General features: G+C 41.8%; 1 protein-coding gene across 5 annotated transcripts in view; it reads left to right on the top strand.

Annotated features, from left to right (window-relative positions):
- The window catches only part of LOC124555786 (inositol hexakisphosphate and diphosphoinositol-pentakisphosphate kinase), a 556,425-nt gene that overhangs the window by 506,795 nt on the left and 24,749 nt on the right, over positions 1-24,881 (top strand). The window lies entirely within an intron of this gene.

Genomic DNA, 24,881 nt, shown 5'->3' with positions numbered 1-24,881 from the left:
TTATGGTTAGGAACACAGAACTACTTTAGGGTTTGTGAGAGACTTTACTAGGTAGCAAAATGTATCTGACACTTCAACAATATTAGGAAAAGAAAAAGAATAGATTGCGACTCACCATAAAGATGACCTGTTGAGTTGCAAACAGGCAGAGAGAGAGAGAGAGAGAGAGAGAGAGAGAGAGAGAGAGAGAGAGAGAGAGAGAGTGTGTGTGTGTGTGTGTGTGTGTGTGTGTGTGTGTGTGTGTGTGTTTTTTTTTTCTTCACTGAAGAAATAATATATAACAGTCTTTTTGTTGTGCCTGTCTTCAACTCAATGAGTCAGCTTTACAGTGTGTAACAATCTATCCTTTTCCTAATATTGTTGGTATTTCAATCCAGAGCTTCTGTTGTTTGCCATCTAAAACTTTATTACTCAAAGGGTTGATTGTACAAATGTTGCTGACTGAAGATTAATTTTGTCTTTAGTTAAGAAACTGAACACAGCTCACTAATTTGCTATATTGTATAACACTAAACTTGTCTCATCTGAACAAGAATCAGTGTCGATCTAAATTAGCGTGAGAAACATTTGGTGACTACTAAATTAGCTATTGGCATGATTTTCATACATGACCGTATTTTTTAATTGTACATTGTAGATAAAAAGTATTTGTTATTGAAGGTTTCATGTTGTAAAGCTGGCAGAAAATAATTCAAAATAAGTTCTTAACCTCCTTCAACAAACTTCTCTGCAGCCAAAAACATTGAAATAGTCACATAACTGTAAAGCAAATGAAAAGAAACCATATAATTCTCAGAGATTAAGTCTTTTTATCACATAATTCTACCCATTGCAGTGGCCCAGAACAGTAGGAAAACAGCAAGTACACAGCTGGTATGGTTTCAAAACATAATGGAGTCATCATTATCTTTATAACCAATGCCATAGAGGAAACATAATTTGTCAGGTGATAATTCATGCCCACCTGGCATTGGCTGTTAGGTGGTTCAAGCAGTTTGGCTTTGAACACAAACTATAGACGACTGTGATGTCACCCTGCATCTGGTCTCAGCCATTAGCTGAGGATGGTGAAAACACAAATATTACTCATGAGCCATGTATTTTGGTGACTTTTTGTGTGAATGCAAATCTGAATATTTTACAGGTATAAAGCCATTGTTTCTGACAAAGCAGAGAGCAACAGAGGTACACACTTGCATTGTTGGTTTGACTACCAGAGTGAATGACTAGAAATGGCACTTTTGGAGATGGTATGCTCCTATGTTCCAAAGACCTTTGAATAGACTTACCCATCCAGATATATGGGGACCTACAGGTTAACGTTGACTCCAAACCACGGTGCAACTCAGCATTTGGCACATTAACATAAATACTGCCACAGGAGAAAGAAATTCCATGTTAAAAAGAAAGTCATAGGATTTACCTAGGACTGAACTCCAGACCTTTGGATTTATACTCTTCTCCATAAACAGTGAGCCCCTGAGACACAAGTGCATTTCACTGTTGGCTGATAAACATGACGTTACTAACTGTCATACATGTGCTTACTATTTCTATTCACATGTTTGCAGTTATCACTGCAGCACTTGCAGGCATTAGATAGTTAATGCATCATCTTACTGTGACCACTAGTTTTCCCAGAATTTAATATGGATTATGTGGTTGCTGCTATTCAAGCCTAGAGAACATTCTTGTGGGAGATGTTCAATAATTATTGGCAGCTGTCAGTCTCCATATACATACTGTTCACAGCAAATAGTTCAAATTTTCCTTTCTTACTCTGCCATGCAAAATTTTCGTGCATTAGTTATGTATCATCTCTAACAATTTTTATGGAAGCAATTGTATATGCACTCATTACTTACATTGCTGATGTTAACGTAACCTTACCGACAGAAAAAAAATTTCAAATTTCAGCAGTGTGGTAGTGTTAATATCTTTACTCCTTAACTAATTTATATTCCGCCAAGGACTGTACATTACCAAATTGAAATTCAAAACTATTTATACAGACTCAGTAGGGTCACATGTATGTTGCTGAAATGAGTCCAGAGTTGCTTTAAATGTGAACCAAGGCACAACTTAGCATGAGTCATCTTTTACAGTGTTACTTTCAACTGTCTTTGAGTCAGCTTGATTTGATTTAAATCATGATTAGACTTACACTCTCTCTCTGACTGCTTTTCTGGTTTGTCTCAATTATTTGTGAGGGGGTACCCAACAGAAACTGAACTTATTTTTGTAACTTATTTATTCACTTTTCAAGCACAATCCTACAATCCCCTTCAAAGTAATCTCCACTTGCACTAGTACACTTGTATAATGTTTCATTAGGTTTTCCAAAATATCATTTGAATTAATCTTGATTGGTGCTTGGCAGCCCCTCCATCTTTTTTCTTCACCTCAGGAACATCAGCAAAACACTTTCCTTTCATATTTCTTTTTCATTCTAAGAAACAAAAAAAATTTGCATGGGGCAAGGTTGGGTGAATATTTGGGGGGCGGGGGGGGGACAGGGGTCATACCATTTTTGGTCAAGAATTGTCATAGTTCTATGTTAGCAGGGGGATTGTCATGACGGAAAAACCAGTCGCCTCAATCAGTCTGCTTCCGCCACACACTGTGTTGCGTAATCTTTTCAAAACTTCTAAGTAGAAAGCCTGGTTAGCTGCCTGACCCTTCAGGATGAACTCTAAATGGACAGCTCCTCTCACATCAAGAAAACCAATCAGCATTGTTTTAATGTTTGATTTCACCTGATGAGCTTTCTTGGGTGAGGCGAACTTGGAAGTCTTCCACAGGTTTTATTGTTGCCAGATCCAGGCCTGGACCCAATCACACACTTCATCGTCCGCTGTGAATTGATGACTGCAAGTAGCTTGTTTTAGAGGTCCAAACACATGAAAGTCACATGATGAAAGGTCAGGACTGTATGTTGGATGTTCCAGCATTTTCCACCGAAACTGCTGCAATGTCATCTTCACCGCATTGGCATTGTGTGAGCAGACATTATCATGCAGGAGGATAACGCCACTGGACAACATGCCTCGGCATTCCGACTTGATGGCTCGTCTAAGATTCTGTAAAGTGGCTTGATAATCTTGGGCATTGATGGTGGTTTCCTGTTCCAGGAACTTGACAAGCAGTGGGCCCTTGTGGTCAAAAAAGGAGAACATCATGACCTTACCAGAACTGGTGTGCATGGCCTTTGACTCCTTTGGAGGTGGTGAAGTCACACGTTTCCTCTGCTTGCTCTGACACTTGCTCTCCGGTTCAAAATAGTGACACAGGGTTTCGTCACCTGTGACAATACGCCACAGAAAGCTGTATTCCTCCTCATTATAATGTTGCAGATGACTCAAAGACAGTGCCATTCGAGTGAGTATTGCGCTGTTTGGCGGTCAGTTGGTGGGGAACCCACTGCGCACACATTTTTCGAAAGTTCAAGCGTTGATGCATTATGGTGTGGACAGAGCCCATGCTAATACCCAGTAAGCAATGGATCTTGTCCATGGTGATTCTGCAGTTGTCCAAAACTAAAGCATTCACTCCCGCAACGATTTCCAGCGTGATGACACAATGAGCCTGTGCAGTATGAGCATCATCTTCCAGTGACTTGCGCCCCTCAGGGAATCGTTTGCACCATTCCACAACACTTGAACGACTCAGACTGTACTCACCATACACAACCTTTATCCATCCATACGTTTCATGGCCTCCAACTCTCTCCACTGCCAAAAATCAAATCACTTCTTGTTGTTCCTGCTTACTCTCCAGCATGTTCAGTAGTGGACGATAACTTGTGTGACCACCTTCTCTTCGGCATGAAACCACCCTGGCACTACGCAACATCATACGGTGCACACGCGTCAGTCTCTCTACCAATAGATGGTGCCACCATAAGACCAGGTGTGTGTGTGTGTGTGTGTGTGTGTGTGTGTGTACACACAACTTTACTAGTGTAAAGTAATGGTAACTATTTTATTAACCCAAAAATTTAGTTATACGTAGTACCCATACCCAAAAATAGTCACCAAAACTGTTAGCACATTTATCCCATTGTGACACTTGCCGGTCGATTCCATCCTTGTGAATTCTGTTGGGACACGTGTTGCAAAGCAACTCAACAGAAAAAAATTATATATATAAAAAGATGCTGCGACTTACCAAACAAGAAAGTGCTAGTAGATAGACACAATAAAAAACACACAAACACACACACAAATTTCAGCTTTCGCAACCCATGGTTGCTTCACGGTGGCTTCATATTTTTCCCATGTGGGATGTTTCTTTCTATTTTATATATTTCTGTTGAGTTGCTTTGCAACATGTGCACTAACAGAATTCAGTGTTTCTATGTCACAATGTTGTATTGTCTTGGATTGGATTTAATGTGTGACAACTGCTGACCTCTCTTACTCATTGTGATAATGCTGAACAGATAGCAACTTCCTCACATGTGAAAAAAGATAGTAATTGCTGCACAGTGTGTCTGTTAATGTGAGATACAAGTGTATTAACATTGTTGTGGATTAACACAGTGACCATTTTGCATTATGGTAGTTGTATGACATTTGTCATTCTGCTCATTGACTCCCAAGATACAGGTGAAACAGTGAACTCTTACTGTTGCTGTCATCACCCAAGTGACCCCCCTCCCCCCCCCCCACACACACACACACCTTCTACATGCTTCCCAAAATGTATAGCCCAACAATCCTGTATACCCTATAGTTGCAGGTTACTGTGCTCCCAATGGAATAATCTCCACTTTTGTGAACCAAAATCTCCAACCAACTATCTATAACCTAGTCTCTCATATGAATGATACAAACCACTTCCTTCACTTTCAACCATCATCACCCCATTACCCCCTGGCTTTGACTCTCTATCATTGTGCATGGAAATTAGGGGCATCATCACCATGATCCCTCTCACCCCTCCTAAAGTGGGATTTTGCTGCCCATCCAACATATACAACATTCTGGACAATCCCTGTGTCACTCCCACTCCCAATCTTTTGTCACAGGGGTGATATCCCTGTGGAAGACTCAAGTGTAATACCTGCCTGATTCAGCCACCCAGCACTTCCTATGTCAGCTGTAGTATCAGCCATGTCATATATCAGCTCTGCTGAAACTTCTCCACAGCATCGTATGTGGACACAACCACCAAATGTCACTACCTCCCAATCGTCATGTTCCAGTCATCGTCATTGTGCATGGAATGAACTCACCAGCTCCGGTGCCCGTGTGTTCCATTCCTATCCCTTACACCTGCTGCTTCTGTCTGAGCTGCCAGCTACCACTCCTCTTGTGTGTTTACAATCCACTATTCATATTTGGTGAGTGTTCTCTTTTACTCCTAAATTATTTACATTAACTAAGTCCCATATTTCCATTTGTGTTATTTCTGAAAAGTGAAAACTTATCATCAATGGAAAATGCACTGAAGCTAAAATTTGTTTCCAATAAACATGGGAAAATCATCTTCTGAATTTACTTGTGTGGGTTTACATGTTATTTAAAAGGCTAAGTATGAGACTACTTAGAGTTCATCTACTTTATCTACAGGAATTACTGTAGGTTTGATTTAAGTTTAGTTTATATAAGGCTATTCGTTAATAGAAGGATTAAAGGTAACAACTCACTGTGTAGCTGAGGCATGTTCAACAGTCAATACACACAGACCAAGCTGAAAATGTTGCTAAGCTTTTGCGTGATGTCTTCCTCCAGATCTAACTAGTACATGCACACGCGCCACACCTTCCCTCCCCCTCCCCCACCCCTACCCACCACCCACACACACACACTGCCATATTGCCCCAACAAACACTATTGTAGTGGTGCTGTAATTTGACTTGGGTGCAGGGGAGCATAGAGTGAAGTGGATTGGATGAAGGGAGAATCAGGGCACCAGAGGTGATGACTAATATTGGTGCAGAATACCCTCTGCCACGCGCTATATAGTGACTTGCAGAGACTGGATGTAGATATAAATGCAGATTGGAGGGAAGGTGCCTGCTGATGCCTGGGAGAGGGAGGCAGCAAGTAGACATGATAGGGATATGGCAGTGATGAGCAGTTCATGGTAAAGGCAAAGGCATTTGCATGTGGTGTACAGAGATGTGGAAGATGGGATTTGCGGGGGGAGAGAGGGGGGGGGGGGAATAGCATGTAGAATGAGTGAATTGGGGGCATTGGGAGAACGGTAGAGACTAATGTGTCACAGGGAGTAGAAGACTTAGAGCACAGGAGGATTGAAAGATGTGTTGTAAGCACAATTCCCATCTATATAATTCAGGGGGGACAGGGATTCAGGTGGTAGGGGTTATGAAGCAGCCATTGATCAGTTTGACAGTAGCCATTCATTCTTGTGGACCGGTGGTTCATGGTCATTTCTACACATAAGGCTGTGCTGAACTTAGAGTTGAACTGCTACATACAGGATGAGACCATGTTGATGTTACAAACTTTTGGGGATGATAGAGAAGTGTAGGGCAAATGGATAAATTTCAGCTAAGGCACCCTGGTCCAGAAATGACAAGAGTCAAAAACTATAAGTGAAAACCTTCTAGTGCAAGCTCTTTGCTTTTCCTGTTTTGGGAAAAGATAGTGTGGGCCAAAATAAGGAAAAAAAATTGTCTGGGGAAATATGAGCACTTGCTCATCTTTGTTGTCAGGAAACACATCTCTTCTCCTGAACAAGTGTTCGTAGGTCTTAAGGAATGCATTTTAGAGCCTATGTTTGCTAGAGATTTTTTTCTTGTTTTTATGCATACTAACTCCTACCAAAATGTGGAAAGCAAAGAGCTTGCAGTAGAAGAGGTGCACTTTCAGAGGAATTAAAATGATTTTTGTGTGTGTGTGTGTGTGTGTGTGTGTGTGTGTGTGTGTGTGTCTGTGTCTGTGTCTGTGTCTGTATCTGTCTGTCTTCACAGATGCCTGTAATAGGATAGGATATTCCTGAGTTGCGATGGACTGGAATATCTACATCTACGTACATACTCTGCATGCTACCATATGATGCATGGTATCAGGTATTTTTTACCACTGCTAGTCATTTCCTTCCCTGTTCCACTCACACTCCTTACGAGCCTCAATTTCTTGTCTTTTAGCTTTGTGGTCCACACACGAAATATATGTCGTTGGCAGTAGAATAGTTCAGCAGCCCGCTTCAAGTGCTGGTTCTCTAATCTTTCTCAATAGTGTTTTGTGAAAAGAACATATTCTTCCCTCCTGGAGTTCCCATTTGAGTTCACGAAGCATCTCTGCAATACTTGTGTGTTCATTGAACCTACCAGTAATGAACATAGCAGCCCACCCTGAATTTCTCCAACGCCTTCTTCCTTTAATCCACCTTGGTGGGGATTCCAAACTCGAGCAGTACTCAAGAATGGGATGTGCTAGTGCTCTATATGTGGTCTCCTTTACAGATGAATCACACTTTTCTTAATTTCTCCCTATAAACCAAATTTGACCGTTCACCTTCCCTATTACTGTCCATAAATGCTCATTCCATTTCATGTTTCTTCACAACATTACACCTAGATATTTAATTGATGTGATTGTGTCAGGCAGCACACTACTAATGTTTTATTCGAACATTATGGAATTGTTTTTCCTAAACATCTGCATTAACTTAGATTTTTGTACATTTAAAAAAAGCTGCCATTCATCACACCAACTAGAAAGTGTGTCTAATTCATCTTCTGTCCTACTACAGTCACTCAGTGATGACACCACACTGTACGCCATAGTGTCATCAGCAAACAGCCATCTATTGCTGGGCTTTGTCCATCAGATAATTTATGTATACAGAGAATGAGAGCAGTCTTTTCACACTTCCCTGATACCCATGTCTCTGATGAACCCACAAAATCGAGGACAGCACACTGGGTTCTGTTACTTACGAAGGCTCATACCTTCGTTAGCAGTCTGCAGTGAGGCACCATGTCAAACACTTTCCCTAAATCTGCCTATTGCTTTTCATCTACCTGTTGGTTCACAAGATATCATGCGAAAAGAGAGCAAGTTGAGTTACGCACAAGTGATGCTTTCTAAATTTGTGCTGCTTTGTGGGCGGAAGCTTCTGCATCTCGAGGAATTTTTTTTTATGTTTAAAGTGATTATGTGTTCAAAGAGTCTGCTGTAAATGGATGTTATGGATACTGGTCAGTAATTTTGTGGGTCTCTTCACTTACACTTCTTATGTACAGGAGTCACCTGTGCTTTTTTCCAGTCACCTGAGACCTTGTGCTGGGTGAGAGATTTGTGATAAATACAATCTGAGTAAGGGGCTAGATTTGTAGAGTACTCTCTATAATACTGAATTGAAACTCCATTTGGATCTGGTGACTTCTTTGTTTTCAGCTCTTTCAGTTGCTTCTCTTCACCAGGGGTGCCTATTATTATGTCCTCCACACAGGAGTCGGTGCAAAGAACAAGCAATGGTATATTTGTATAATCCTTCTGCATGAATGATTTCTTAAATGTGAAATTTAAAACTCCAGCTTTCCTTTTCGTGTCCTCTATTGCCACAACAGACTCTCAGTGAGTGACTTAATAGACGTCTTTGACCTACTTAGCGATTTTATGCAAAACCAGAATTTTCTCGGATTCTTGGCAAGATATTTTGCTAAGGTATGACAGTGGTATTTGTTGTAGATTTCATGCTTCTATCTTCTTACATATGCACGAATTTCTACTGACTCTTGCCTGTCAACATTTGTGCATTCTATTTTGAACCAAAAGTACAACAGTTTCTGCTTCCTCAGTATTTTCCAGATTTTGTTTTTAAACTACAGTATGTCTTTCCCATCCTTAATCCACTTACTCAACACCTATTTCCAGAGTGTAATTTACAATCTTTTTAAACCTTGCCCATAATTCCTGTATGCCCATCATATTGGTACTAAATTATGTCCAGTGATCATCTAAGTGGGGTGCTAACAACTGCTTATATGCTGTTTCTAGCATACATACTCTTCTAGTCTACTTGATGGATTTATTGACTTAATATCATTGCCTTATGTCATTGTGGTTACTAGTCCCTGTCCCTATACTGGCACCATCAATAAGGTCAGGCATGTTTGTAGCTACAAGATCTGCTATATTTCCATTGTGCTCTAGAACTAGCTGCTCGGGACATGTTTTTGGAGAACATGTTCAAAAGTACTGGGTGGTTATAATTAAACTGACAGTGTTCCGAGTGCTGCAATACAGGCTGTATACATCGCAGGATGCTGAAACGTCATAGGTATGTTCATTAATTGGTGCGCTCATGGAACATGCTGAAAAAAATATAGTTCCACTCTCTGCCACGAGGTAAAAGTATGGTGTTGTAAGCAGTCAGAGTGTGATGTGGGTGCAGGAAGAGGGAAGAAATGATCAAGCACTTGATAAACGGGGATTCTGCCATGTTTATTAGGTTATGATCACAAGCTACATCATTGTTAAATATGATTTCCGGATTCAGCAACATGGTCCATCCATAACACAGCATGATTGAAAATTTCTCACAGCATATCCAATGTAATCAGAGTGATATGTCATTGTATGCTCTCCTTCAGATCAGAAAGAGTCCAGATACATCCCTGATAGACATGTTTTCAGATATTGTCACATCCAGAAGTCTCGTGGGTTTAGGGTGAGGATCTGGAAAGCCACACATCTTGAAATTTCCTTGATATGATGTGGTTGTTACTGAAGTTTTCTCGAATCAAAACTTTCACCTGGCAAGTGACATTTGGTGTCGCCACATCTTGCATGAAAGTAGTCATGTGAACACAGTTGCATTCTCGCAAAGCTGGACTCGTGTGTTTAACAAGGAGGTCCTTATAATGTGCAGGTGTCACTATACACCTGACAGGCCCATGAGGTGTTGTCTTCTTCAACAAAATTGGGCCGAGAATGAAAGAGCTCATGAAACCACACCACACAATCAGGTAAGCTGATTGCAGTGTATGTTCCTACACAACATGTGGCAGAGTAGAGCCCCATGTGTGACATTTCTGTGCATTCATGGCACCGTGCAGAGTAAAATGTGTGTCTTATATCCACAGAATACTTCTTGGTCACATTTCATCCATTCCCAGGTGAGCCAAAAAGTGAAGACCAAACTCATAGAGTTGTAGCCTGTCTTGGGGGCTCCATTTGGTGCACATTCTGAATCTTGTTGGGATACCAGTGTAAAACACACTGAAAAATCTTATGAACTGTTGACAATGGGAGAGGCAATTCCTGTGACACAGCTCGAGCAGTGGCTGCAGAATTTGAGGCATGTGCTGCATGGTTGGCTATAGCTACAGCAACTTCATCAGTAACTGCTGTGGGAATGGGCCACCTCCCTCTCTGTTTCTTCAAATCTCTTTCTCATATTTGTTAGCCATATTCCTACACTACAGAGCTGCTGTTGTTGCCATTCTGATAAAAAAATCTTTACCAGCCATGTGTTTCTCAATAGCCATAGCATTTCATACAGGAAACTTCAACCTTGTTGACTCTATCCACCAACAGTCACTTCACAAAAGAAATAAACATGCATCGTCAAGCAACAAACAGCATACTGAGATCAAAAAAGGAAATATTTCACATTCTGATGCTTATACTGCCATATTTTCACATGGTGGCAGAATGTGGAACTATTATCTTTCCAGCATACTCCACAAGCACATCAATTAATGAACATGTCTGTGATGTTTCAGCTTCCTCTGACGTATACAGCCCACACTGCAGCACTCAGGTTACCATCATTTTAATTATAATCACCTGGTGCTTCATGAGACTGCCTGTGTGTACCACCTGCAATGAATTCAGAGATATCCCAGTTTATATTCGGTAGGTTAAAGTCGTCTCCAATTAATCTTGCATGACCGGAATTTTCTGCATTAATGGTCATAGACATCCTTTAAATGATTCTAAAATTGTCATGGCGGAGTCAGGTTATCAGTAAAAAGCTCAATAATTAACTAGAGTTCACCTAGACCTGTTACACAGGTGCATGGGACAGGTCTTGCATCTGGATCTTCCACAGGGGTATGAATCATGTAAGATAATATTGGAAGTAGGTGTAGTATAAGGAGGGAACAGGATATTTCTTACATTAGATGGACAGTGGAATACCACTTTGGAAGAAGTGGAAACAGTTGTGGGATGTTCTTCATTTACACTAATATGTACAATCACATGAATCTTTGTAATTATTCTGTATTGTGTGTCTTTGTGTGACAAATGTGCATGGCGCCACAAGTTAGTCTACAGCATGTGATTGGTGTGTGGTGATAGGGCAGTATGGTTTCACTGGAGTAGGTGCAGTGGGGCAGAAGAAGGGGTTCCCAGTGAGGTTCTCACTTGGGTATCTAGAGTGTGCTTAAAAAGCAGGAAGATGGCAGAATAAGAGGTGAAGATTGGTACCCTCCAGGCACAGAATGAGGCCTCAAATACTGAACTAGAACAGTTGAGGTGGAGCAGGGGATTGTGGAGAAAAGTAAAAGGAAAGGGCAAAGTGGAGGTAGTTATGACATTTATTTATTTACTTATTTATTTATTGTATGGCATACATTAAGAGCTTTTGAATTGTAAGAATAACTGTACATAATCAGAGATTACTGAACTACTACATATCTTCTCGGGTCCGGTCTTCGATGCCCAGTTGACACGGCTCCCTCACCTTTGCCAGATGAAGAGGACGTGCTGGTCCCATCTCAATGTTCTTAGGTGTCTGTGCAATACCACCTGGGGTGCAGATCGCTCTGTTCTCCTACGATTGTATCAAGCATCGGTCCGGTTTCATTTAGACTATGGAAGTCCTGTCTATGGTTCTGCATCGCCTTTGACACTACAGATATTAGACCCCATCCACCACTGTGGGGTCCGACTTCCGACTGGTGCCTTCCGGACTAGCCCCGTACTTAGCCTTCTCACAGAGGCGAGGATTCCGCCACTGTGAGTTTTGTGCCAGCAACAGCCAATATCTTATGTGCTCCGCATTCACTGCACCCCAAAGCACCCTAATTATGGTCTCCTTTATCCAGACACGGAGATCACCGTGCCACAGCGGCAGCCACCATGGCTGTCCACATTCAGTCGCTCTTTTCTAAGCTCCAGCAATTGCCTTTACCACCTCTCTTCTCTGCTCATGCACGTACCTCTCCACGGTGCGTCTTTTGGCTGCAACTCTGTCTTGATCTCTCAATTGATTCAAAGGGTTCTGTCCCTCCAATGGCTCTTCACCACTAGCTCTCCTGTCTCCTTAGTTCCTTTCAGGGTTCAGACGTGATCTATACTGATGGCTCCACGGTTGCTGGCTGCACTGGTTTTGCTTACACCTATGCGTGATGCACGGAACTTCGCTCCTTGCCAGATGGCTGTAGTGTTTTTACTGCAGAATTGTTAGCCATCTTGCGCGCACTGGACCATATCCGCTCCTGCTCAGGACTATCCTTCACTAACTGTAGTGACTCATTGAGTGGTTTGCACACTATCGGCCAGTGCTTCCCTCGCCACCCATTGGTCATCACTATCCAGGACTCCCTTTCTCGCCTCGCTCAATGTGGATGCTCAGTGGTTTTCATTTGGACCCCAGGCCACGTTGTGATTCCTGGCAATGAACTTGCCAATCGACTGGCTAAATTAGCTACTACCAGGTCATCTCTCACTATTGGCATTCCAGAAATAGACCTTTGCTCGGCATTACGTCATCAGGTTTTGGGCCTTTGGGATGCAGAATGGAGCACTCTTTCTTTGCCGAACAAGCTCAGGGCTATTAAGGATTCTACAATGCCGTGGCGGTCCTCCTTATGGGCCTCTCATAAGGCCTCTGCCGTCCTCTGCCGTCTCCGCATCGACCGTACTTTTTTGACTCGTGGTTACCCCCTCCGTCATGAGGACCCCCCTCTCTGTCATTGTGGATCGATGTTGACTGTGGCTCACATCATATTGGACTGCCCCAACTTAGCCACCCTACGATGGACTTTTCGCTTTCCAGAATCGCTACTCGTGGTGTTGGCTTACGATGCTTCAGCGGCAGATGTCGTTTTACGTTTTATTTGTGATGGAGGTTTTTATTGCTTTATTTAAGGGAGAGGCCTTCCACCTTATCGGTGAGTGGAGGGGATGGCAGGCTTTTGTGCTCTCCCCCTTCACCCCGACTGGATTGGCTTCGACTGGGGTGGTTCACCCCAGCCCTCTGCCTTCCCACTCCTTTCCTCGTGGGGTCTGTTATGTCCTGAGCATCTCTCTTGTCTCCTGTGCTTCTTCCTTCATGCCCCTGTCATTAGTCACTTTCTTTCCCTCACCTCATATTCTGTCCTTTTCCTTCCTTCTCTGTAAATAGTTTATCATTTTATGGATATTGTCGTTCCCTCTTTTAATGTGGGATTTTATCAGTTTTAGTTAATCTCAGGTCGTAGGGACTGAAGACCGTGTAGTTTGGTCCCTTCTACAACCAACCAACCTACCAACCAACTACTACATATCAACATATCAATGCAGCTCTCAGGCATAATGTAACACATATCACAATAGCTATAGCTTAATGTCAATATCTTTTATATAGTTTACCTCATCACTCATCACTGTCAGAAAATCTTGGAAAGGTCCCTTGCAGACACATGCAGACTTGTAGATACAACACGAGAAACTGTCTGTCGTTCTGGACCACAGTCACATGGCGATACTGAGTTAGAAGAAGAAAAAGAAGAAGAAGAAAAAGATTTGTCTCACTTGTGGAGAGTGTTTGCCCATCTTCCATGGCCCATTCCGATATGATTCAGGGTAGTCAGAATTTCCCGAGGTGGGTCAATTCAGAAGTTGTACTACACTGTCAAATGCCAAGTGCATTGAGACTAGTATTTTGATACAAAGTACTGTTTGCATTTGTCGGACACACAATAAGTATGAAAGAAAAACCAGGATCTACAAACATTCAAACAAACATACCTCTGTCTGGTCAGGCACAACTACTCAGCTCATAGAACTATAACAAAACAAACTAAGTAGTGTGACATTTCCCATCTTTGGTAGCTTTTATTCCTTCTCTGAATGACACCAAAAAGTCAGGAGTTCTCTTGCAGTATCATTCTTGTAACAGCAGAGTTTTCAGTGGCCCACTTCTCCACAAGCTAGGTAACTATTGACTGCAGATAGCAAATAGGCAGCTCCACTTACTCTTCGTTCCTTGCTCCAAGCTCATATGCGCAATGTATTCAGTCGTGTGTAGTACATTACTGTCATAGCTCACTGACAAAATTTTAGTCATCCCTTGAAAAGAGCACATTGGTCTCTATGACCCCACCCTGAATAAAATTGCCTGATTTCTTGGTGTATCAAAATAGACAGCCTATCATGTCTTAAAGGAGTAGTGTACTGTTCCCAGCCATGTAACAATGCGTAAAATTGGTGCACATAAAACGATACTGTCGGATGACTGAAGACAAGCCCCATTTTGGTAATGACAACCTGTAAAGTAGGGGTGCCAGGGTACCTATTCAAAGACAATTGCTCACTGTGCAGCATAAAGCTGTACATCTATTGATCGAACAACACAGCAGCTGACAGGAGGTGGGTAGTTTTCTAACGATTTCCAATTTTGTCCCTTTTTGGGTGATGCAAGGTGTAGATAGCACAGACAACTCAATATATTATTTAACCTGCTGCGTATAAAGAGTGTGATTCAGGTGACAGGTGGTTGTGCAATGTTTCGTGATGTTTTTCTTATACAGACTGGGGCTGACTCATTCGGGTTATCATGAACATGAATTTGGATGTTAAAATAAACTTTCCCAGTGACTGAGGATTGCCCTTTCTTTTACATCTCTGTAATGAGTATACTGCATACACTTCTGTCTTCTGAGGTGACAATTGTTGTGTTCATAGGGCTCTGTGCATATGTTCTGGGTTGGACAAATACTCAGGCACTTTATTTCACATTGGCTGACCTACTAAATCGTGCACTCATCATCCTATAGAAAATGTCTGGGACTATTTGGAACAGTGGGTGAAATGTAACAGTCGTCACATATGCTGTTGGGTAGCTAATCGTTCACAGTATATCTAAAGAAACACTTCGTCTAATTTTTTGTCTCACATGCCTAATAATACAGTACTGTTTGTAAAAAGTGAAACACTCAGAAGCAGTGGTCTGCAACAGTAAGAGGATTTGTATAACAGTGGAACCATAATAAGTAATTTAAATGGCAGGAAGGTGGTGTGTACATAGGCCTAACAGCGTCCTCTTTTGTGTGACTGGACAGGTCAGTAATATGCATGCTCAGTTGATGATATGATATTCCTGTCAATACAACCACAACAGAATTCAGAATATGGTATTCTGTTTCATTCAATGATCTATCCTAATCCATTACTTCTAATAGTGTGATCATGCCTTGTAGAGTACAGCACTGCATGTACTGTGTTATTTCCAGATTCAGTTAAACTCCATTAGCAGAAAACAATGTGGAAATGTCTAACCAAATGCCACTATGCCTTGCTGACATCATAAGGTGGAACATGAGCATGTGAGTGTGATCAAACGGGGCAGAAGGATGGGTCTCCAGGACACTGCAGCTTGTATAAGGCACCCTGCTTTGACAGTGAAGCGTATGTGGAACCAGTGCAGAGAAGAGAGCTGTACACAGTGCTGATGACACAATGTTACCACAGCACAAGATGACTGCCATATTATCCCCTTGGCCATAATGGGTAAAACAGCTTCACCCATAGTGTTGGTGCGACATTGGATAGCTGCGACAGGTGTGGACATATCTGCATTGTGGGCATATCTGCAGTGGGCATTTGAATGCCAACACTGGTGTGCTGAATGGTAAAATGTAGTGTCAGTCCCTTCAACTTGTCCTACAGTCACGGCCGCATATGCGTTCGATGCCACCGTGGTGAATGCAATCAGACAGACTGTATTGTTAGGCAGCGTAGCGGACAAATGTGAAGTATAATTATCTGCTCGCTATCTTGCCTCCTACACCTAAACAGCTACTGCTATGTTAGGGAGATTTTACAGCCTGGGGTGCTGCTCCTCCTGCAGGCCATTTCACATGCCATATTTCAGCAGAGCAGCACTTGGCCACATGTGGCAAGAAGTGTGCAAGCCATCTTTGAAGAATGATGTATACCTCGGCTCTCCTGGCCTGCCCGTTTGCCTGACATGTTGGCCGTTGAACATGGCTTGTATATGATCAGTTGGCGACTTGTTCGTTCAGGTCCTTCTAGAGCCACAAGTTGTGCTTTTGGACACACCTAAAAACTGTCTGGCAGAGTATTCCCCAACAGCATGTTCAGATGCTCTATGATTCCATGGCTCTGATTGCAGCACATGGTGGCACTACTCTGTACTGAATTTCCAGTCAAAATGCATATGCAGGTCTGTAATACTAATCATTTGTGTACTGTCATGCCCCTAATCAGTGGAATAAATTTCATTGTGATCACATGTCTTGGTTTTGGTGTTTCACTTTTTCCAAACTGTACTGTAATTATCATACCTGAAAAAATTATGAACATGAGAGCACCACCGTACCTACCTCAGCATAAGCAATTTAGTCTCCATTTGGATTCTGTGAGGGTCTCTCCACAGAACATACCACTTTTTATTCTACTTAACTGAAAGGATGCAGAGTGTCGCATTAAGTAACTCGGACAATCTACATAATGAAACTTGAGCTTCAAAGTGGGGAATAATCATTATAAGTGTACCACAGGGATCAATTTTGTGTCTGCACAAGATTTTGTTTTATATAAATTATGTGTCAGATATCTGAAAAGCAGAAATGGATATTGTTGCTGACAATGCAAGTTTTGTCATCAAGACTAATGGAGAAAAGTAAAGACCTGGAAATTTAAATAAAATTTTCTTAAAAATTAATGACGGGTTTTCTGCTAATGGAGTTTAACTGAATCTGGAAATAACACAGTACATGCAGTGCTTACTCTACAAGGCATGATCACACTATTAGAAGTAATGGATTAGGATAGATCATTGAATGAAACAGAATACCATATTCTGAATTCTGTTGTGGTTGTATTGACAGGAATATTAACTGGAAATCAGGTGTTACAAAACTTCTGAAATGTCAAAAATCTGTGACTTTTTGCATTATGCACTGAGGTGACAAAAGTCTTGGGATAGCTCCTAAGATCCTGTTGGACTTCCTTTTTCCTGGTGTAGTACAGCAACTGGATGTGGCATGGACTCAACAAGTCGTTGGAAGTCTACTACAGAAATACTGAGCCATGCTGCTACTATAGCCATCCATAATTGTTAAACTGTTGCCAGTGCAGGATTTTGTGCACGCACTGACCTCTCGACTATGTCCCATAAATGTTCGATGGGATTCATATTGGGCAATCTGGATGGCCAAACCATTTGCTCAAGTTGTGCATAAAGTTATTTGAACCAACTGCGAACATTTGTGGCCCTGTGACATGCGGCATTGTCATCCATAAAAATTCAATCATTGTTGAATGGTTGCGAATGGCTTCCAAGTAATCAACCGTCCAGAGTACCAGTCCATTCTATGTAAACACAGCCCCCACCATTATGGAGCCACCATCAGCTTTCACAGTGCTCCAGTGACAACTTGGGTCCATGGCTTTGTGAGGTCTGCACCATAACATCAGCTCTTAGCAACTGAAATCATAACTCATCTGACCAGGCCATGGTTTTCCAGTCATCTACAGTTCAAATGACATGTTCATGAGCCCAGGAGACGTGCTGCAGGGTGATGTCATGCTGTTAGCAAAGGCAATCACATCAGTTGACTGCTTTCATAGCCCATTGACACCAAATTTCACCACACTGTCCTGATGGATATGTTCGTCGTACATCCCACATTGATTTCTGTCGTCGTTTCATGCGTTGCTGCTTGTCTGTTAGCACTAACAACTCTACACGACCATTCGTTAAGTGAAGGCCATCGGCCACTGTGTTATCCGTGGTGAGAGGTTATGCCTGAAATCTGTTATTCTCGGCACTCTGTTGACACTTTGGATCACAGACTGCTCAGTTCCCTAACGATTTCTAAAATGGAATGTCCCGTGTGTCCAGCTCTAACTACCATCCTGCATTCAGAGTCTGTTAATTCCCATCGTGCAATCATAATCACATCGGAAACTGTTCACATGACTTACCTGAGTACAGATGACAGCTCTGCCAACGCAATGCCCTTTTATAGATTGTGTACATGATACTACTGCTGTCTGTATATCTGAATATTGCTATCCCATGTCTTTTGTCACCTTTGTGTATGTAATAACTGATTGTGGAGATAAAAATGTCAAAGTTAAACTTTTCGTGAATGAGGTTTTCACTCTGCAGTGGAGTGTGCTCTGATATGAAACTTCCTGACTGTGTGCCGGACCGAGACTCGAACTCGGGACATTTGGCTTTCACCTTTGCCTTTCGTATTTCTGTTCACTAATGGCTTATGGCATCATATTTTGGGATACTCTTCATTGAAGGAAAAAAAAGTGTTTGTTGCACAGAAACTCTTGTAGACAGCTCTTGAAGCAGTTGAGCATAGTGACAGGCTCACAGTACGTTTACTCTTTTATTAAGTATTTTGTCGACAACTGCAATTTTTAAAACAACAGGATTCATAAATATAATATTAGAAGGAGAAATGACAGCAGGTGGCCATATGTTAAAAGTGTAAATGGATTTGTTGCAAATAATAGTGAGAGGTCTCACTTATTATCCATTGAATATGAAAATAACTGCGGTATAGAGATGTCAAAACAGCTGTTAGTTTCAGGTATAAAAAATTTGGTTCCATGCTATAATTCAAATGGTGAATATGTTGAGAAGTTACTGAGAAATTACTGTGTATGTTGCAACAAATATTAGCAGGTCACTATGTTTACTTTTTGTTTATGATTCTAGAAAAGCTTAATCTCTGGGTGAGCTGAGTGCTTAGGCCTCAGAAAGCTGGTGACAGTTGGTGTGCCCCAGTTATAGATATGCAAACAACACTCCAAGCAGCACACAAAAAAAAAAAATATTGTAAAAAAAAGGTTGCAAATTTGACACACACGTGCCCCTCCTCTCCCTGCCAAATACACACACACACACACACACACACACACACACACACACACACACACGACCATTCAGAGATAAAACAAGCAGTAAAAGTTGCGAGATAATACAGTTTATTTATTTTTATTTATTTATATACATACTAGCTGGCCACCCAGCAATGCCTGAGTGTGGATTTATTCCAAACTTCCATTAGCCCATCTCATCCCCCTCTCCTCCACCCCACTCTCTGTCCATCTTCTCCTTCCCCCTCTCTTTGTCCATCTCCCTGACTGCCCTCCCTCTATGTCCATTTCTTACTCTTCCTCTTTCCTTTCTGTGCATTTCTCACTCTCCCTCTTTCTGTCCATTTCCTCCTCCCCCCATCTGTGGCAATCTCCTTCTCGTTCTATGTCCTTCCATCTCCTACATCTGCCCTCCTCCCTTTTTCTTTCTCCACACTAACACTTCCATGCTAATACGAGGCTGGTGGTTCTTAACCCCACAGTATGACTTTCCAGATCGTAACTATTCCATATGTATTTAACATATTTGTAAACACAGTTCACATGTATCTGTAGCGAATTTCACCCTGCAGTTTTGTTTTCATGTAGTTCAATGTTTACAACATCTCATCTTCTGAATTGTGTGTCATACAATGATATAATTTTGTAGGTGCATTCAGCGGCATATGTGGATACCTGGTAAAAGTCATGTATGATGCAGCAGTTTTTCACACATCTCAATGTTTATGATGTCATATCTTCTGAATTGTGTGTCATACAATGATATAATTTTGCAGTTACACTCAGTGGTGTATTTGAATACTGTCTGCAAAATATGTCTTAAATACAGTCCCTAGTAAAGAAGTAATAAATTAAAATGTCACGCGTCATACAGCAGTTTTACTGCATGAACATTGAAAATGTGGTAAGCGATAAACATTTCCTTTTCATCGTTCTGTGAGGGTAGTTGATGAGAGGAAGTTTTATAAAGCATTGCAATTACGTGTAAATTTTGTTGCACATCACCATTCTCAAATAATGGGTGAATAAAATCTGAGTACTTGTGTGTCATGGGCTACACTCCTTTTCCATCCTCCACGCCCCTTCCATAGGTAGGCTGTTACACTACAGTGATTCTTTGCAGGCAGTAAGTGATGTGTAACGAGTTTGGTTGAAATTGGGCCACTGTTTTAGGAGGAGGTTTGGTACATAGATAGATATCTACATACAGCATTTATGGATTTTGTAGAGCCTTTTATGTGTGAGAGACTCTAGGATCTGGAACAACTTACAGAATTTATACTTAAATGTAGATTACATAGAACGTAGTAGTCATTTTACAAAACAGTTACAGGGAAAATACAAAATATGAAACCAGAACTAAAGAGAAGCAAAGTGATAAAGATGTCATGGAAGAATCAACACATGTACAAAACTTGATAAACATGGAGGAAATATATATGCATACAAAGTCTATACTTCTCTGTTGAAAAATTCATGTAATGAATAAAAGGCTTTTTCAAGTTAATATGTCTTTATTTTATTTTTAAATAATACTCCATTACTACCTAGGCCTTCGATGAAGTTTGTCAGGGAATTAACACTGAAGCACTGTACATCTCTCTGTACCTGAGTTAGATTTTCGAGATCACAGTGGAGGTTAACCTTCCTTCTTGTGTTGTGATCATGGAAACTTTCATTGGTTTTATAGTGGATAAGCTTGTCAACCATGTAACTCATAATCAAATAAACATATTAGGAAGTTGTAGAAAGTATCCCAATTTTCTTAAAGAGATTGTGGCAGGAGGTTCTCGGGAGTACTCTGCACATTATTCCAGTGACTGTTTTGTGCAGAAAGAAACTTTTCTCTCATGTGAGTGAATTACCCCAGTAGATAATTCCATAGTACATGATAGAAGGCAAGTACCCAAAGTAAGTAGACTTTTTGATGCTGATATCTGCAAATTGTGAGATTGTTCTAATGCCAAAAGTAGCTGAGGACAATATTTTTATGGACTGGAGGACATGATGCTCCCAGCTGACACAACTGTCTGTGTGGGTGCCTTAGAATTTGGTGCAGTATACACTTTGTATTTGCTGACTGTTATGTTCAATAGGATTCTCCTGTGGGAATCTATGGTCGAAGCTGAATAAGATGTAATTAATTTTGCTCAGACATTGAGTTTACTCTGAATCAGGTTAAGAGTTATGAAAGTAATTTGTTGGTATCAGCTTCTCTATCACTGAGCTGTTGGTTGTTTATCACAATGCTAGTATCGTCAGCAAACATACTTAACTTGCATGTTATGTGTAACAAAGGTAAGTCATTTATGTATATGAGATACAGCAGCAGATGATGACAGATCCCTGATGAACACTATGGAATATTATGCCCCAGTCGGACTCCACGCCTTCCCACCCATACCCCCATTGCTTTGCTGCTCTCATTGAGAACTGTGTTAGAGGTAGGATTTTAGCCAGTTTCCCACTGCCCCTCTGATGCCATAGTGACATGTTTTGTTCAGAAGAATTTTGTTATGCACACAGTTGAAAGCCTTAAAAAGATCACAAAATAACCTAATAGGCTTAATTTTTTTTAATCTAGGGATTCCAATACATTGTTTGTAAATGAAAATATGGCTTCAGTTGTGGACATACCTTTTCGGAAACCAACTGTCTACTACTGATGATGTGAAAGTCTTCGATGTGCTTCGTAATCCTGGAATGAAGTACTTTCTCAAGGACTTTTGCAAATTTGATCAAGAGAGAGGTGGAATGGTAGTTAGTGACTTGTATTGTACACTATTGGCCATTAAAACTGCTGCACCATGAAGATGACGTGCTACAGACACGAAGTTTAACCTACAGGAAGAAGATGCTGTGATATGCAAATGATTAGCTTTTCAGAGCATTCACACAAGGTTGGCGCTGGTGGCGACACCTAAAACGTGCTGACATGAGGAAAGTTTCCAACTGATTACTCATACACAAACAGCAGTTGATGGCCGTTGCCTGGTGAAACGTTGTTGTGATGCCTCGTGTAAGGAGGAGAAATGCGTACCATCATGTTTCCGACTTTGATAAAGGTTGGATTGTAGCCTATCACGATTGTGGTTTATCGTATCGTGACATTGCTGCTCGCATTGGTCGAGATTCAATGACTGTTAGCAGAATATGGAATCGGTGGGTTCAGGAGGGTAATATGGAACGTCGTGCTGGATCCCAATGGCCCCGTATCACTAGCAGTCAAGATGACAGGCATCTTATCAGCGTGGCTGTAACGGATCGTGCAGCCACGTTTCGACCCCTGAATCAACAGATGGGGACGTTTGCAAGACAACAACCATCTGCACGAACAGTTCGATGACATTTGCAGCAGCTTGGACTATCAACTCGGAGAACTTGGCTGTGGTTACTCGTGACGCTGCATCACAGACAGGAGCACCTGTGATGGTGTACTCAACAATGAACCTGGGCGCACGAATGGCAAAACGTCATTTTTTCGGATGAATCCAGGTTCTGTTTACAACATCATGATGGTCGCATCCGTGTTTGGTGACATCGCGGTGAATGCACATTGGAAGCGTCTATTCGTCATCGCCATACTAGCGTATTACCTGGTGTGATGGTATTCGGTGCCATTGGTTACATGTCTTGGTCACCTCTTGTTCGCATTGATGGCACATTGAACAGTGGACATTACATTTCAGATGTGTTACGACCCATGGCTCTACCCTTCATTCGATCCCTGCGAAACCCTACATTTCAGCAGGATAATGTGCTACCGCATGTTGCAGGTCCTGTACGGGCCTTTCTGGATACAGAAAATGTTCGACTGCTGCCCTGGTCAGCACATTCTCCAGATCTCTCAACTATTGAAAATGTCTGTTCAGTGGTGGCTGAGCAACTGGCTCGTCACAATACGCCAGTCACTACTCTTGATGAACTGTGGTATCATGTTGAAGCTGCATGGGCAGTTGTACCTGTACACGCCATCCAGGCTCTGTTTGACTCAATGCCCAGGCATATGAAGGCCATTATTACGGCTGGAGGTGGTTTTTCTGGGTACCGATTTCTCAGGATCTATGCACCCAAATTGCGTGAAAATGTAATCACATGTCAGTTCTAGTATAATATATTTGTCCAATGAATACCCGTTTATCATCTGCATTTCTTCTTGGTGTGGCAATTTTAATGGCCAGTAGTGTATATCCCTTTTGTGGATTGGCTTCACAATAGTGAGCTCCATTCCATCTGCGGAGATACATTAATACATAGAGACATTACATATGTGGGCTAAAACTTTGCATTACTGATCAGAGCAGGCTTTTAGTAGTTCGCTGAATGTATTATTTAAACCTGGTGATCCTTTGCTTTGGATCGGTCACCCCTCAGGTCAAGATTTTTAGTGGGCACAAAAGCTGAACAGTTGAGGTGGTGATGCTGTGACGCAGAAGACTAACCTTGGGAGCTTGTGTGGGTGCCTATCATTTGCCTAAGGGGTGAATGAAACACCATTGTCTGGAATCATATTTACTACAAGTAATTTACAGTATGGATTGTCTTCCCCAACAAGGCAGAAAGCACACTGATTTGCACACTTCTTTGCGACAAGGAATATGGAAACAGCACTTAATCAGCTCTGGCTGTTGTGCAGATCAGGACCAGCAGTGGTGTTGTGCAGATGGCTGGGACAGGAGTCTGTAAGTGCAAGCCTGCCGCAGTTCACCAGCAGCTAGTGCAGCCCGCCTCAGCACTCTTAAAAGAGACGTACGCTTCATCAGGTGCCAGCAGCTTATCACAGATGGCGGATGTCATAAAGGTGGAACGCGAGGACCCAAGTCAGTGACACAGGGTGCAGCCATGGAGGCGGTACTACACACACCCTGGGAAGCAGTACTCAGGTGTCTTACCCAACAGGCTATAGGTGGTAGTTTGCAGTCAGTTGCTACAGCCCTTCATCAAGGGAAGGACCAGGCTCATCCACATCTTCTTCAAACACGGCAGCGGCCATGCAGCAGTGGCAGCTTGCGGCAGTTAAGTCCCACTGCAGCTAGCTGACTACAACCTCTGAGGCAAAGTCTTCTCTCGTCAGCAGGCAGCACATCACAATTCGTCAGTCAAGTTATCCTGTAACAAGATAAATTGTCATTCCATAAGAATCAGAGAGACAGATGGGATGACCAAACCCTGAGATTGAGGCTTTGATAAGGTTGTATTGATACTAGACATGATATCATCACAGTCGGCAATGCAATCTTTTGCTCTTATTATCCAGAGGTGTCAGACTTGTCTCCACTGTTTTGTCTCAATTATTGTCAATTCCCCTTACCTTCACACTTTGCTTCAGTGCTAGGACACTGGACTGGCTGAGCTAAGAGGTTACATGTTATGCCTTCATCTTGCAAGGCTTGCAGAATGATGCATTAGATACTGCCATACTGCGCAATTTGTGCATCTTGATCACAGCTCGGCTTGAGGAGGAAAGGTATCATGAACAGTGTCCTGCCTTCTGCAACATTGCATACTTTGTGCACTCCAGATGCTGGTTGTGTCACACAACGTGAGCCAGATCTGATTCTCTTCCGTCGGTGCCAAATTATAACTTCAAAAATTTCTAAGTGCAAATAGATATTTGCTGTACAAGAATCCTTCTGTCGTCAAGAACATCATCCCAAACTCCACTTTGGGTTACCCATAACAACTGCAATTTACATAGCTTACATTGACACTAGTTTATACCATGCAGTCGCAGTTAACATCTCATGATAGTGAGTTGCATTATGCGTTCCCACTTAAATCTAAGTTTTATTCTCTAATATGGTCAAAATCTCTCTCATTTTACTT

This window comes from Schistocerca americana, chromosome X, assembly GCF_021461395.2.
Source record: "Schistocerca americana isolate TAMUIC-IGC-003095 chromosome X, iqSchAmer2.1, whole genome shotgun sequence".
NCBI lineage: Eukaryota > Metazoa > Arthropoda > Insecta > Orthoptera > Acrididae > Schistocerca > Schistocerca americana.
This window is presented reverse-complemented; position numbering and strand designations above follow the sequence as displayed.